The 15,304-nt window shown below is 39.5% G+C and overlaps 1 pseudogene; it reads left to right on the top strand.

Moving 5' to 3' along the window:
* The first annotated feature begins 1,979 nt into the window (after positions 1 to 1,979).
* On the top strand, positions 1,980 to 11,112 carry LOC119045568 (actin-related protein 2/3 complex subunit 2-like; annotated as a pseudogene).
* Positions 11,113 to 15,304: the final 4,192 nt, after the last annotated feature.

Here is a 15,304-nt window from a genome sequence, read left to right as displayed (position 1 = left end):
CATCTCTCTAACAACTCCTCTCAGAAAGAGCAGCAAAATTAGTGTCCATTGGAAGGCCCAGAAATCAATACAAAACGTAAACCAAGACTTACACATGAAAAGCATAGCGATTTGAGAAAATACACACTATCTGGAAATACACAACATTGTCCACATTCAGACAAAAAGCACTTTTTTTTCCCCAAAAGCTCCATTTGATGTTTTGTGAACACAGGAAGTGACTTTGGTGTAGCATGTTATTTGCAAATTGCAATGAGACAGACACACTGTCCCAAGAAAGCAGCATTTCTTTATGTACGCAGGGATACCACCCTGTATTTTTATGCTTCTGTCAGGCTTCCCATGCACCTTAAGGAAGAAATCTTAAATCTATGGGCAGCAGTTGGGTGGTGTATTGGACAGTCATTTGTCAGTGCATATCAAGAAAGAACACTGATTTCCTCTTTAGCTTGCCAAGTAACTTTCCATTTCAAGTTTGTGAAGATTTCATGTCTCTAATACCATTGGTTTAAATGTGTAGTAGGTTATTTTTACATTCATCATAGGAGAAAAATTTCAGTCAGAATGATTATTTGTAATTCTTTTCAACCTTTCCTCTTACCTAGAGAGTTGATCGGTAAATCTTTCAGGGACCCTGGGGAAAGGGGTGCTGTAAGAGTGGTCACTTCCCCTGCTCTCCGTCTGGGTGTTTGCAGATTGTTGCCAGTGCCGATGGCAAAACACGTTGTATGTTTCTGTCTGATGAGAGAACAAGACAGCACTTTAGTGAGGTATTTGGAAATCATTCCATAGTAAGCCATTTTAACTGATACTAAAGTACAAAGGAGAAACGTACCTTTTAAATACTAAACTGTGAAACAAGTTCTTCAAACCCCACAGCTATTATAATGAATTCGGGGTTGAGGTTATCAACATACTATATTTTATCACAAGGACAGCATCAAATATACCCAAAATATTAACTACAGAGATTTCTTCCCCTTAAAGACCTTCAGTGTATTGTAAACCAAGCATATATAACTTTTCTTTGATACTTCAAGTATTATTGTAAGTCAAACAGGTTTTCTTTCCTTCCTTTCCCTTTCTTTGTCTTTTTTCTTAAGAGCAGGAGGAAGAAATTGCTTTCTTTCTTGACATACAACCTGCCTTAGAAATCTTGAGTCATTGCCTAGGTGCATGAACTCAGTTCTGAGCAGCTTCAATTTGCAGCAGCCAACGTTTCTATGGCATAAACTCTCTGAAAGAGGCCCACAGAAAAGCCAGCAATCTGTGGCTGTGCAGAAAGTTTAATGGGAATGGAAAATCTCCACACTCACACGTCTATCCTTGCATATTAATATCATTACATTTAAACGGTGGTTTGATTTCAAACATTGAATTAATTAAGAAGGGAACTTCCAGGTCGAGTTATAATGTGAAATCAAATGCCAACAGCTCCTTCTGCTGGCTACTAGAAGAAAATATTTGGTCTCCATCAATGAAAAACAAATTGCTGTTTATTTAAGAAGCATCTTCACCAAATTAAAAATTTTGAAAAATGCCTAAGCTTGTTGGGAAACTTGAAAGATGCTTACTCGTAGTGATAGAAAGAAAAGTACTAAGAATTATAGAAATAGAAGTTGACAGTCATGTAAATTTTCAACCATCAATAAATGATCCCTGCCTCCACTAAAAATACCTGATCATTCTTGTGCCTAGCACCCTCTATTATCCAGAGTTTGGGTTAAAATTAAAATATAATCAAGGTTAGGTTAAAGGCTATGCTTTATCCAATGGGATACAAATATTAAATTTATATTCTGGAAGTTGAGAAATCAACACAGGTATTAAATTTTCATGATACCTTTTTGTCTCTTGCTGAGTTATAAAAATGGACAAGAGGGCTGTAGACAGGGTTGGGCAGGGGCACGGGCTTGTGGCTGAGGCCAAGCAGTAGTGGCAGCTCCTAGGCTGGTTCAGACTTCTCGAGTCAGCAGACCATGGTCTTGCTGGAGGTGAACAGCCTCACCCTCCAGGAGATCCTTGTGCTCAACTGTGAGATCGTGGCTCCTGGAAACAGATAAGAAGCAGAATTAATACTCTCAGATTTTTAAAGATTTTATTTATTTACCTTTAGAGAGAGGGGAAGGGAGGGAGAAAGGGATGGAGAAAGAGAGGAAGAGAAACATCAATGTGTGGTTGCCTCTTGAGTGCCCCCTACTAAAGACATGGCCCACAACCCAGATATGTGCTCTATTTGGGAATCAAACCAGTGACCCTTTGGTTCACAGGCCAGCACTCAGTCCACTGAGTCACACCAGCCAGGGCAATATTTTCAGATCTGGATTGGGTCCTGTATCACATTTCAAATCCTAATGGAGACCAAACAAAAGTGATGGTCAGTAATTGTTTGAAATTCTACAAGAAACTTCAGGCATCTGGTGATGATGAGTTTCTAGAGAGAATGTACAGGAGTTTCTTGGTAAATCCAGAATCAGCATACAACATCTCTTTGCTCTACAACCTCGAAAATCTGCCTGCATCCAAAGATAGCCTTGTGCATCAAGCTGGCATGTTTAAACAAAATTGTTCTGCCTCTGTCTTGGAGAAATATTTCCAGTTCCAAGAAGAAGGCAAGGAAGGCGAGAACAGGGCAGTAATCCATCATGGAGATGATGAGACCATGTGGGCTGAGTCTAAAAGGACAGAGCACAGTAGTCTTCGGCACGGTACTCAAGTCATGTGGCCGTCGCAAAGGCAGTCATGCAGGAGTTCAAGGAAGACACAGAGCCCGCCCCGCAGGTCCCCTTCAGGCACAGAGAGCCTCCTGTGGCGCTGAAAGACACTGGTGCTGCCGTGGGTGACAGCACTGGCCACATCACCTTCATGCTGTTTCCTTGCCATGCCAACACCAGTGCTCAAGACCACACTCCCCACCTGATCCACACATACCAGGACTGCCTGCAGTACCACATCAAGTGCTCTAAGGTCTACATTCTCACATGCGTGTGGGCAACAACATCCCACTTCCTAAAGGTGCTGAAACGTGCACGTCAGATGCTAAGAAGAAATTAAGACAACCACAGGAAGACCTTTTCATCCCACTAACTCAGAACAGGAAGAGGAAGCTGCTGGCAACGGAAGGACAGAACACCTGCTACTGGATAATTGTAGCTTTTAAGGTTACAATTGTTTGGTTTCTTTAAAGCTTCTCAAGTTCAGGTCCATTTTGTACATGTTTGGAAAATAATCAGCAGAAATGAGCTGTGCTTGCAAAGACTTCAAAATTCCCCAAAATAAGAAAAAAATAAAAATAAAAAGAGAGAGAGTGAAGGTGGGAGGGAGGGAAGGGAGGGAGGGAAGAAAGTAAAAAAAGAAAGATGGAAAAAAGGAAGGAAGTGAGGGAGGAAGGGAGAGAGAAAAGGAAAAGAAAAGAAAAAGAAATATCCACTTGATCCACTTAATTCCTTTTCTTTATCTTCTCTCCCCCACTCCCCTTCCCTTCCACCCCTCTTCCAAACTGTTTTGCTTTGCAATCTGTTGCTGGTGATGAGTTGCAGGATAATGCAATCCTAACTTGTTTTCTCCTAAGTATTTAAGTCCAGAACTCCCATATATAAAGAAATACAGTTGAGGTCATTAGTTTTAAAAAATCTTTCTATCTTTATTTTTTAAATGTTATTTCAATGAGGATAAATAGATAACTTTTAACTTGTAGAGTTTGGAGGCAAAGATGTCAGCTTCTCTTATTTAAATTCTAACACTTGATATAACAAGTAGTTTAATGAATTAGGGCAATATAAGTAAAAACTGCAATAAAAATTTTTCTCCCCAACTGCCTGCCTTATCCTCCATGGAGAATATGGTCCTCCACCCCCTGAAACAATCAATCTACTTGGTGTTACTCCCTTGGGGGCGTCTCTCCCTCAAATTCCTCCAACTCTCCACGACTCTGGCCTCACTTTCATGTGGCCATACTCCATGAACATAAATGGAAAATGTAACAGCACACTCAGAGGTTTTCAAACCCCACTCATTTCACCAAGTGAGACTTGACAAGGTTGATATGATAGGCTCGTGTGAGAGGTTTTAGAATTCTGACATAAATGCACTGGGAAGGAAAACCTTTCCTCTTTAGAACGGATGAAACACAGCTCTGCAGAGGCATCGCCTCACTCCGTAGATGTGCCTTAGCAGCGAGGTCTCTGCCATGCTCCCACTGGCTACTCCACGAACTATGAAAACCAATGGATAATTTTTGAAAACTTACCAAGGTAGAGTCATCCTTTTACTCTCTCACTCTCTCTCATTCTACCCCTACATCCCCACCCCCCAAACACAGACATATTGCCACATCATTCTTATATATATCTTTGGGAAGTGAACCCCTTCTGTTAAAGAACCTTCCCACATCTTAAACTCGATATTTTAACTTAGGAAGTCACACTTATTTCCTAAAGCATCCATGATTGGTGTCGAGGCCACAGAGAATCTTTTGAGGACAAGTTCTTCTTTGTTTAACAGTAGAATTGTTTTTAAATCACAGCACACGCTGGCATACAATGCTTCAAAGGATTCTCTTATTTCACTGATTCTCTTAAAACACTAATTTTTTTAGAAGTTGAATTTTTGAAACATTAAATTTAAAAATGGTCTTGGGTCAGATAGTTCTAGATTCAAACCTCTGTCATTTATGAATGGTCACTTAAACTCAGCCTAGATTTCCTCATTTGTAAAAAGGAAATAACACACTCCTGCCTCACTGGATGGGTTTCTGGGTTGCCATGAGATACTATGTGTAACATCCTGTAGCAAAATTCCTGGTATAGAACTAATGACCAATGTTGCTGCTGTTGCTTAATAAACAAGATTTTTATGTGAACGAAACAATGTAACTTTATTTCCTGAAAAAAAAAATGCCATCATAGCCATCAAGGGAGCTCTGAATACTGATGATTTTGATTAGAAAACGAACAAGTAAATATCTGAAACAAGGATTCAAATTTGGTGGGTGAAGTAGTCCTGCTTCTGACCTGAGAGTGAGTGGCGGAGCTCTTCCTTGTGGTGGGGGAGGTGTGTTTGCAGTGGGGCAGCAAGTTAGGACCTAGAGCCGGAAAATAAAGTGTCCTCATGGAGAGCAGGACCAAGCAAATGACATTGGTCCAATCAAGATAGAATAAAGTATAGGAAACAAAGTGGGGTCATTTAGATCAGCTGAGATGGCTGTCAGTCAGCCGTGTCACTTTGGTTCAAGAGGAAAATGACCTAAGTCAGAGTAAACACATCTTGTAAAGAGACATATCTGCCCACGTGGTGAGTGCAGACAGGACTGGCAAGGAGACACACTCAAGATGTCTGCACACGTGGTTGGAGTAGCTGTACCTGCAGAGCGGGACCACCCACAGATAGGCTCCTGGAAAAATTCCACATTTGCCAGCAGGGTGTCATGCAGAACAGCCATGTACTGCCCATAGGCTCCTGGGAAAATCCCATACTTGGCACTGGGGTGCCAAGATGTTTATCAAAAAGACCCTGAAGGGTGGAGTACTCCATTTTCAAGGTATAACTGAGGCAGGTTCCAGATCACTGCTGAGATAGCCGCGCTCAACACACCGGCGTACTGCTCCATGCCACACTGATCTCCCTGGGCATTGGCTGCTGGGGCTCTGCCCTGCTGGACTGAGGACTTCATCTGCCCTGCTGCCCACCTGCCTCTGGAGATCCTTCCTTGCAAGATGCTGACAACTCCCTTGCCCACAGTGCTGTCTCCCGGACCTGCAGACTGAGGCTCTGAGGCTCCGGTTCATTATCCCCCATTGATTGCTGTGTGTGTTATATTCCTCTTAGATTGTTAGAATGTGAGTAGGATATTAATGTATGTTGATGTTCTACTTTGAGTGAACCTGCATTCAATAAAAACTGAGTGGACAGCATAGTTACTGTGTGTGACTCTGGTCTATTCCCTTGTGCCGGGCTGCTAAGCAGGCAGCTAGCTTAGCAGTTGCCCAGCTGACTTATAGGAAAGATGGTATCATGAACATATGCTTGTGACAGTCCTTAATGGGTCACCCAGAGGACTGGGTGAGCGTCGGTGGGACAATGTGTCAATGAAAGATTATGAATAATTGGGAGAATCAGTTGCGAAGCAAGGCTCTGGAGGTGGATTGATCTTTCTTACTTACCTCTGGTGCATTCTAGCTCTATGACCTAGGGTCTTGTCCTCACTTTCTTTGAGTTTCATTGCCCTATTCTGCATAATAAGGATGCTATCTAACTCACAGACCTGAGTGAGAATTTGTGGTCACAGATTACTATACAGCATCCTGCCTGTTCTGGCTCCTTCCTTCCTCTTCAGCAGCCAAACTGGCCTTCTTGAAGCCTGGGCCCCTCGTTCTCACCGTGTTTCCTCACACTGTGTTATTTATTTAATGCCCATTCCTCCATTACATCTTGGCTCAGTCACCACTTCCTTATGAAAAACATCCTTGATCTTGCTGAGTAGTCTAAACTCTCTGTGTTCTTCAGCTACCTTAGGGTTATCCTTCATGCTGGTACTTACAGTGGATTTCTTTTGACTGACTGTTTCCCTAACAGAGTATAAGCCACCTAAGGGCAGGGAGTGTTTGTTTTTGTTTGACATTCTATCATCCTTTCCTGGCAAACAATAGGTACCTAATATTCATTTGTTAAACAAATAAACAGAAATCCAAACATAAACGGTACTCGGAAAATGGTAGTTATCATACCTCAGTATCAGAGGGACCTTGAGATCCTTCAGAGGAACTCTAAAGTCCAAACCACTTTTCCTTCAAATATTTCTATAGCAGGTCCCCACACTGTTAAGATCATTGAGCAAAGAACCAAGACTTCAAAATCAATGGATGCCCCTTGAAATCTACATGTGTTATCCAGTGACATCCACATTTCCCTTGGTTGTCCTGAATTGCACTCCCTCTTATAATTAGAACAATGTCTTAGCTGCAAAGAGCTATGACTGCGATGACAGTACTTCTAAGCCATGTTCTCCAAGGAGCGATTTTAGGCAGTGATGGGACTGGAAATCATTTACTTTGGGTGGAGAATCCTGCTGGGATTTCTGTGCAACTTTATATATTGTGAGATGCTGTGCAGATTTGTGGGGCTGGGAGGTCGCAGAACTTCATTTTCAGATGTTCCTTCATCTTCTTTTTGTCACCCCCTTTAAAATTCTGTCACCAGGTAGAAATGGCAATAATGCCCAGGAAATATTTAATGTCATAATAAAAGTTGCTGGATGTGTGGCAACACAAGAAAGGAGGTGTAGCGGTAAAACTGTAGAAACATGTAAAAAATTTTCCTACCCATTAAAAAAATAATAACCCATGGAGACTGGAAGGGCAGGAAATGCTGCCACTTCATTTCCTTTTTAGTCAAATGCCTTTTTTAAAAGGGGCCCATCACTTTAACTGTATTATTACCATTGATCCCTCAGGGCCTAACACAGTTTTCATCCCCTCCTGGTCTGACTGCCCCGGGACACACTCTGACCTTTCTGAATTCCCCTTATGCCTCTAAGCCTCTTTGCAGGCTTTACTCTTTCAGTAATTGTTTCTGATGTTTATTTTTCTCTCTCAACTACCTTGGAAGGTATAGACACTGAGGCTGGGAGCACTCCTTGTAGGGGACAAAGTGAGAAAGAACGACTCTGGAACACACCTGGGTTTTGCAACTGCCAAGACTTGGTTGGAATCCCATTTATTGACCCTTGCTAACAACAAAAAGCTCAGCCAGGATCTAAAACAGGAGGAGGGAAAACCTTACCTTACCAAGTTACTGTTGGAATTAAAATCGTGTAAAATGGAGTTATCTAGTAGCAGTTTATCTTTTTACCCTTCTCCCCATCAAGTCACTAGTTACAAATTTTTTATAGTTAAATCTAGTACATTTTTATACAGCTTTTTACATTTTTGTTCTTTCTTGTCGCAATATGTTTGATTAGGAAACAAACAACTTCTTTTAGAAAATCTAAACAATTCAGAAAAGTATAACAGAAAAAAATGCAATTACCAGTCGCTGTATTTGAGGCTTACTGCGGGCAGGACTGTGCTGTGGGCTCCATATTTATATTATCTAATTTGCACAGCAACCCAGGAGGTAGACATGACTGTTATTCCCATTTTACATGGGATGCAGCAAAGGCGAAGCGTGCCTATGGGAACACAGTGAGTGACGGACCCGGAAATCAAATTTAGTTGTTCACTTCACAGAATAACTACCACGTTAGGGGGGCTCCCTAAATTATCCAGAAAACAACCATTTCCCATCATAGAGAAAAAACCCTTGCTATTAAAACATTGTGAATTCAATCCTATTTTCTTCCAATTATACACTCACACACACAGTTATGCAGTATTTTTTAAGTCAAAGTTGGGATCATAATGTATTTACAGTTTTTCATCAACGTATTTTTGACAATTTAATGGCATAAAAATTCTTTGCATATATGCTTTTAGTAGTGACTATATATATATGTGTGTGTGTGTGTGTGTGTGTGTGTATAGATATATATATATATGCAGTTTTCCTCTCATTGAACTATTATTCTCTGGTTGGACTTTGAAATGATTCCCAAACCTTAGTGTATAATTTTCCCCCAGGTTACACTGTTCACACATTAGGATTATGCACATTGTAATTTTCAATATGTAAATTACTTAACATAGTAAGGAGATAATTATGTAAAATCCCAGATGTACCATTTTTGACTCAGACTTTGTAAGAAAAAGGCTTTTGTAATCATTTCCCAGTCCATTCCATCATGTCACCTTATTTTTGCATAATGTGAAAAAATAGACAACCCAGTTCATCTAATTCTGCCTACTTCACCAAAATGCATTACCAAAGTGCCTATAGGTCAAGAACGAACCCTTCTGTATCATTCAAACAAGTTTGGTCACTGGTCGAACAATGGCAATGTGACATGATGGAGAACAGCTGGAGTTGGAGACAAAGGTCTGAAATTCTAATCACAGTCACTACTTATCACCATGACTATAGTTTGAGCAAGGAAATTGATCTTCGTAAGCTTCAGTTTCCTTAATGTAAATTATAATAGCAATGTTTTCTCTACTGTCTTATAAGGTGATGATGAGAATTAAGTGCTAGAAATTCTGCACAAGCTACATTTATTATTATTATCATTGTTATTATTATTATTATTATTATTAAACTAGATTGGTGTAAACAACCATATCCTTACTCAGAAAAAAAATCACAGAAAAATTATGCATCCTTGTCAATGCATAGAAATGTCTGCAAAATTCACAGGGGCTCTATTTGTTTTGGGAAAAAAATTAAAGCACCATTTTGTTCCATGAAAGAGACTAATATATCAAGAATGAAAACAGACTTTATTTTTAATTTTATATTTCTAAACATGCTTGACTTTTTTTTTCTCATTGGCTTCTACTGGAAACTTATAACTACTTCTGCATTTCTAATGGTTCCTCCTCTTCCCATTCTTGGGTCTATAACACAAAGCCCCGGCCCTTTAGAACACAGAATAGACAAGAAGTAACCAAAGTTCCACCTCTGAATGCAGGCCTGGTTTCTCTGCCTGTGGCTTACGTAGGCTCTTCTGTGGCTTGCAGAAGAACGTCTTGCCCAGAAAACAGAAGACCTTCAAGCAGGATCTTCCCATGGGTGGGTTGGGACCTGGCTCTTACCTCACAGTCGCTTTCATGGTCACACTTGGTCTTAATACCTGGATGTTAGCCTATCATGTAAGTAGCCACATTGCATAAAAATCTGGTGAAGGAAAAAATCCTGTCATCAGTGTGAGTTTCTAAGATCCTCTCATAAAAATCTTTAATCATACCAAAGCTGACATGTTAGCTGTAGATTTTAGTCTCTTTTTTTCCTGAGAATTTCCTTGTCGCATTATTTTTTGTCTTCTCAGTGATTTTGTGAATATATCCCTCAAGGAGATGAAATTTCTCTTAGCATTATCAAATTGCCAATCTGGGCCAAGATGGTGTAATTTGGGCTTTATTGCTTTCTTTATATAACTTTCCCCTGCATTTTATTTTAAAAGAGTTTGTATCATGGTGGATGTGGTTCTATCAGGCATATCTTTCCAAATGATGGACTGCTAAAAAGATCTTACTTGTTTTTTTTTAATCCTCACCTGAGGATATGCTTATTGACTTTAGAGGGGGAGGGAGGGAGAAGGAAAGATGAAAGGAGAGAAACATGGATGTGAGAGAAAAACATTGATCAGTTGCCCCTTGCACATGCTCCAACTGGGGACCAAACCTGCAACCTGGGTGTGAGCCCTGATGGGGAATCAAACCTGTGACCTTTTGGTTTATGGGATGACACTCCAGTGAACTAAGCTATACTGGCCAAAGTGAAAAAGAGAGAGAAAGAAAGGGAAAGGGAGAAGGAGAGGGGGAAAGAAGGAAATGAGAGAAAGGAGAGAGGGGAGGAGAGAGAGAGAGCGTATCTTTCTTTCCCCCTCTTTTGTTCTTAAACATTTCATCTCTCCTTTTACGCAGGCTCTTGAAAAATGTACCTGGCTTTTTAAAGTCAAAACTCTTAGCAGCAGCTGCCCTGCCTTTGTAATAACGGACCTGTAATTTTTATACCAGAAAAATATTTTTCTTATACCTTGTGCTATATTTGTGGTAGGTAGTATGATTCCCACATCAAGAAGTAAATAATAATTATGGTTTCCTTCTGTAATATAAATATTAACATAAAGTAAAGAGTGAAAAGTAAAAGAAGAAGATCTTCTTAGGGTTGACCTTCCATTTAGTTCACAGTTAACATGCCAACTGTGGCTTGTAACCCGCCTCTTTCAGAGAATTTCAAGTCCTGTGGTTACTTGCCCTCAAACTTCATGACATCACTCTTCAACCGTCTGTTATGTTTAAAGGGGGAGACAGTAAAATAAAAACTGTGAAGGCAACATTAATTGGAAAAACAGATTTAAATATAATATACAATCTATGTCTTCTTCCTTGTTTTAAAAGATCCTCCAGCCTGCCATGCTTAAGAAATTATACCAAAATACCCATGTGTTATATGAAGAAAGAAGCAGCAAAGTGGTCTGATGCAAAGAAGCCCTTTACTAGCTGTGATCCTTACTCATGAAATGACCCTGCCCAAGATACTGAATGTCTCCAAACCTGTCTCCTCACTCATAATATGGGGATAAAATCAGGTCCTGCTTCCCATGGAGGCTGTGGAGGTTACTGCAGTGTGAGTGTGTGGCCTCCTGGCTGTGGGGAGTTTCAGCAGCAAAGCGCTTTGCACCCGGGGCCTAGCAGGGCCACTGAAGTTTGCCACTGCGGGGAGGGAGGCTGTTTGTGTTAAGGTTCCCTGCACTGAGCAATGGTGTGGGGTAACAGAATCCAAAAATGAAGACCAGGAGGAGTTGAACAGAATGGAACTGCAAATAGAAAGCCGTACTCCATCTTTTATGGAGTTAAGCAAGGCAAATGAGTAAAAGTCAGTGAGAGCATGTTGGCCATTCCACTGATTAATTACAAGCATGAGCAGAAGACCTGAAAGGAACTCACGAAGGAATTACCAGATTTCTTTGTTGATCACTTGCCTCAGAAGACTTGTTGATTAGTATTAGCCCATATGATGTTTTTACTCCTCTCTTAGTTTAACAGAGTATCTGGCAAATTGTGCACAGTCAATAAATGAATTTTGAATCAATATACGTTTTAAATATCTCAGGCAATCTTTTCATTTTCAGTGCACCATATTTCTTTTAAAAAGCAGTAATTAAGTTTTATCATGTGCAAACACTGGAATATGTGACCCAGTCAAACATGGCTCTTGAACTAAAACATTTGAAGAAGAAAATATGATGCCACCGGTGGTGTCCTACAGCTGTTCGGTCCCTGCTCATAGGCCAGGTGCTAAAGACAGCCATTATCTAGTAATAAATATCACGTTAGATATATGCATGCATTTAAAGTACAAAAGTAATAGATATTCACAATTCATCACTTCCTAGTTATTTCCCTAACTTACACTATTCCCTTTGCTCTTGAGGTTATCTATGCCCATTGTATTTCTATGGTGATAATGCTGCATAACAATGCATTACTGAGCATCTCTTCCCCAGTCTGTGCTTAGTGATGTCCCATTAGTAGTTTGCAGTTTTCTGGACTGGGAGTATTTGCCCCAAGGAAATTCACTGATGCTGTGAATCAAAGGTTTTTTGTTTTGTTCCTCCACTCTGGAGGACTGCTTGTTAAACAGCATACCACTGGCTCTATCTCACCAGGGGACTGAAATATAATTTGAGATAGTATTATATAGCGTATTTATAATATCTAAGTTCAAACTACTTTCATTGTCTACATTTTCTCATTTCAAATAGAATCATCTGCTTGTACAGCTTTTGAAGGATGCGGCCAAAAGTAGGAACAAAGTTTTCAGATTCAAATTTTACCACCGCATCCCCTGCAGCCCCTCCGATTGTTAGTGGATTCCTGTCATGAGAACTCTGAGAGGTATCCTGGTTCAGCAGGAGAGATAGTGGCTATTGATAGCTTCAGGGCTTAAAGGATGGCAAAAATGGCCTACTTTTGCCATGACTTTTTGGCTTACTCCTCTTTGTTCTGAGGGACTATCTGTATTTACCTGTCTGGTGAATGACACAAACACGTAACTGCACTGTGGATCCATTTGATCTTGTCCATATTTGAAGGAAGTCAAAAAGAACTTTTTACATTTTTATTCTTGACAAATAGAACCCATGCATGTTTAAGGTATACAGAGCAATGTTTTGATATATGTATCTATTGAGAAATGATTACCACAATAAAGTTAACTACCCATCACCACCCATAGTTACCACTGTGTGAGTGTGCGCGCGCATGTGTGTGGTGAGGACACTGGGCATCTACTCTCTCGGCAGATTTCAAAGGTGCAGTGCATTATTATTAACTATAGCACCATGATGTACATTAGGTCTCCAGAACTTACTCATCTTAAAACTGAAAGTGTGTGCCCTTTGACCAGCACCTCCTCTTCCCCCAGACCTCAGTCTCTGGTAACCACTGTTCACCATCTGTGACTACAAAACTGCCTTTTGGGGGGGAAAAGCCTTAATCCGTTCAGGGGAGAGGATGAGATTTTAATGGAATCTTTAAAAATGGAGAAGATTGATCAGGCAGAGAGAAAAGGACAAAATATCGACAGATGTATAACAAGAAGAAATAGAGTGACCATCCTGGAGAAAAGGAAATTATCCTGTTTGCTTGGAGAGCAAGATCCATAGACAGCAGTAGTGGGAAAGGGCTTGGAAAGATAAACAGAAGCCTGTTTATGAATAACCCTACGTGACTATTAAACTTCCATGCTAAACTGGTGCAGATTCGAGGGAGAGAGGACGAGCTGAAGGAAGGGACTTAGTGTTTGCTTTAAAAAGTTTATTTTTAATGGATATGCTTGTAGTATGCACTTAATTGGTAATATAAGACAATTCACTTTACCTTGCTCTATGTAATTAAAAAAATTATTCTGTCTTTATTATATTAGGAATATATATAAGATACTTTCTCAAACACTGTTACATCAGGCATCAAGAACATGAGAAATTTATATATGGTTACTTCAGAAAATATTAACAATACATACAAGTTGTACCATAAAAGCTTAGAACATGGCATAAAATGTAATATATTGTTACCAGCTTACAAAAATGTAATATCTATGATATTGTCTTGGGGAAATAACATGTGTGCAATTGAAACAACCACAATAGCTATCTGGATTTAGTTAATATTGCATGTAGATTGTATATTTATAAGAAGCAATATTCAAGAAACTGAATGTGAGTAATACTATTAGCTCAGCTTGTCAGCTAAGGTAAACAAGGACATTTAACATATTGGTGGCCTACCTTTCTGATTTTTATATAAAATGAAGTATTCATTTTTATTCTTAACTTGCCAGAATTGGTAACTATACAAGGTGTCCTTTTAAGACAGTGTGCATGTAGTGATATAGCTTTAGTCTCCTTGACTTTAAGTTGGCAAGTGCTAAGTTATAACACAGATCCTATATAAGTTCAAGACAATCAACTTCATTTTATTTATTTATTTATCTATTTATTTAATTTGTTTAATGTATTGGGGGACTGACATTGGTTAGTAAAATTGTAAAGGAGAGAGAAACACTGATGTGAGAGAGAACCATCTATCAGTTACCTTGGGTACACACCCCCACTAGGAATCGAACCTGCAACCTAGGCAACTGCCCTGTCTGGGACTCAAACCTATAACCTCTGGTGTAGAGAATGATGCTCTAACCAACTGAGCCACCTGGCCAAGGCTTAGCTGTACTTTCAAAAGGCCTTATCAGTGAGAAGCAGCACCTAAAAGGGGAAAAAAACAGCTTTAACTACAGAGATTAATACAAGTTAAACATCTTAGAAAACAGAGTGAAATAAAAATTTAAAGAATAGTTGAAGAGAAATACATTTCATGAAACTAATAAAAATGAGATCTACAGATTTTCACGAATCCATCACTAGTAAGTATAACCTTACAAGTATTGTGTCTTTTTTTATTCTATATCATAATTGAAATTTTCAGTTTCCATTTCATCAATGGATACAAACTGATAAATTGATGATTCTAGAACAATTTTATATAAAAATATGCAAAATATCAGATTTCAGATGCAAAGGAACACTCAATATCATCAAAGATTCATATCATTGATATACTTCTATTGATTCAATTTTTAATAAGTAAAAATAAATGGTATTAGGATACAAAATCTTACTATACAAGCCTTACTATCATATCCATGTTTTCTGGAAGAAAAAAAATCTCACTCATTTTCCAGAACACACAAAAGTTCCTTACAGGAGAAGGTAATGATGGAAGAGTAACTTGTTTTGCATTTTTTCCAAAGAGGTTTTGAAACAAGATGTGACATGATCAGTCAGTCAGCAGCCAGCTTCAGGATGAATTCGTGTGGGTAGGAGGACGGAAGCAGAAAAAACAGCTAGCAAAGTCTAATTGTTTTCCTGCATCTCAATTTCCAGGCAAAAGACATTTTCCTAAGGTTCCCCTGGAGCACAGCTCACACTCTTCATCAGTGTGACATGTCCATCTCAGCAGTCTATACCGAGTTTCTTCTAATACAGCCCGGTTGGGACATAGCTAGAGAGGGATGTAATGGAACCCAATCCAGTCAGTGTCTCTGGATTAAAATCTGGCTCTCTGTTTACTATCCTGACACTGTATAGCTTACTGACGTTCCTTAAGTCTCTCTTTTCTGTAAGATGTTGATGTTAGCACCTCCCTTAAAG

The sequence above is a fragment of the Artibeus jamaicensis genome, unplaced genomic scaffold (assembly GCF_021234435.1).
Source record: "Artibeus jamaicensis isolate MK-2021 breed Jamaican fruit bat unplaced genomic scaffold, CSHL_Jam_final scaffold_1964, whole genome shotgun sequence".
Lineage (NCBI taxonomy): Eukaryota > Metazoa > Chordata > Mammalia > Chiroptera > Phyllostomidae > Artibeus > Artibeus jamaicensis.
This window is presented reverse-complemented; position numbering and strand designations above follow the sequence as displayed.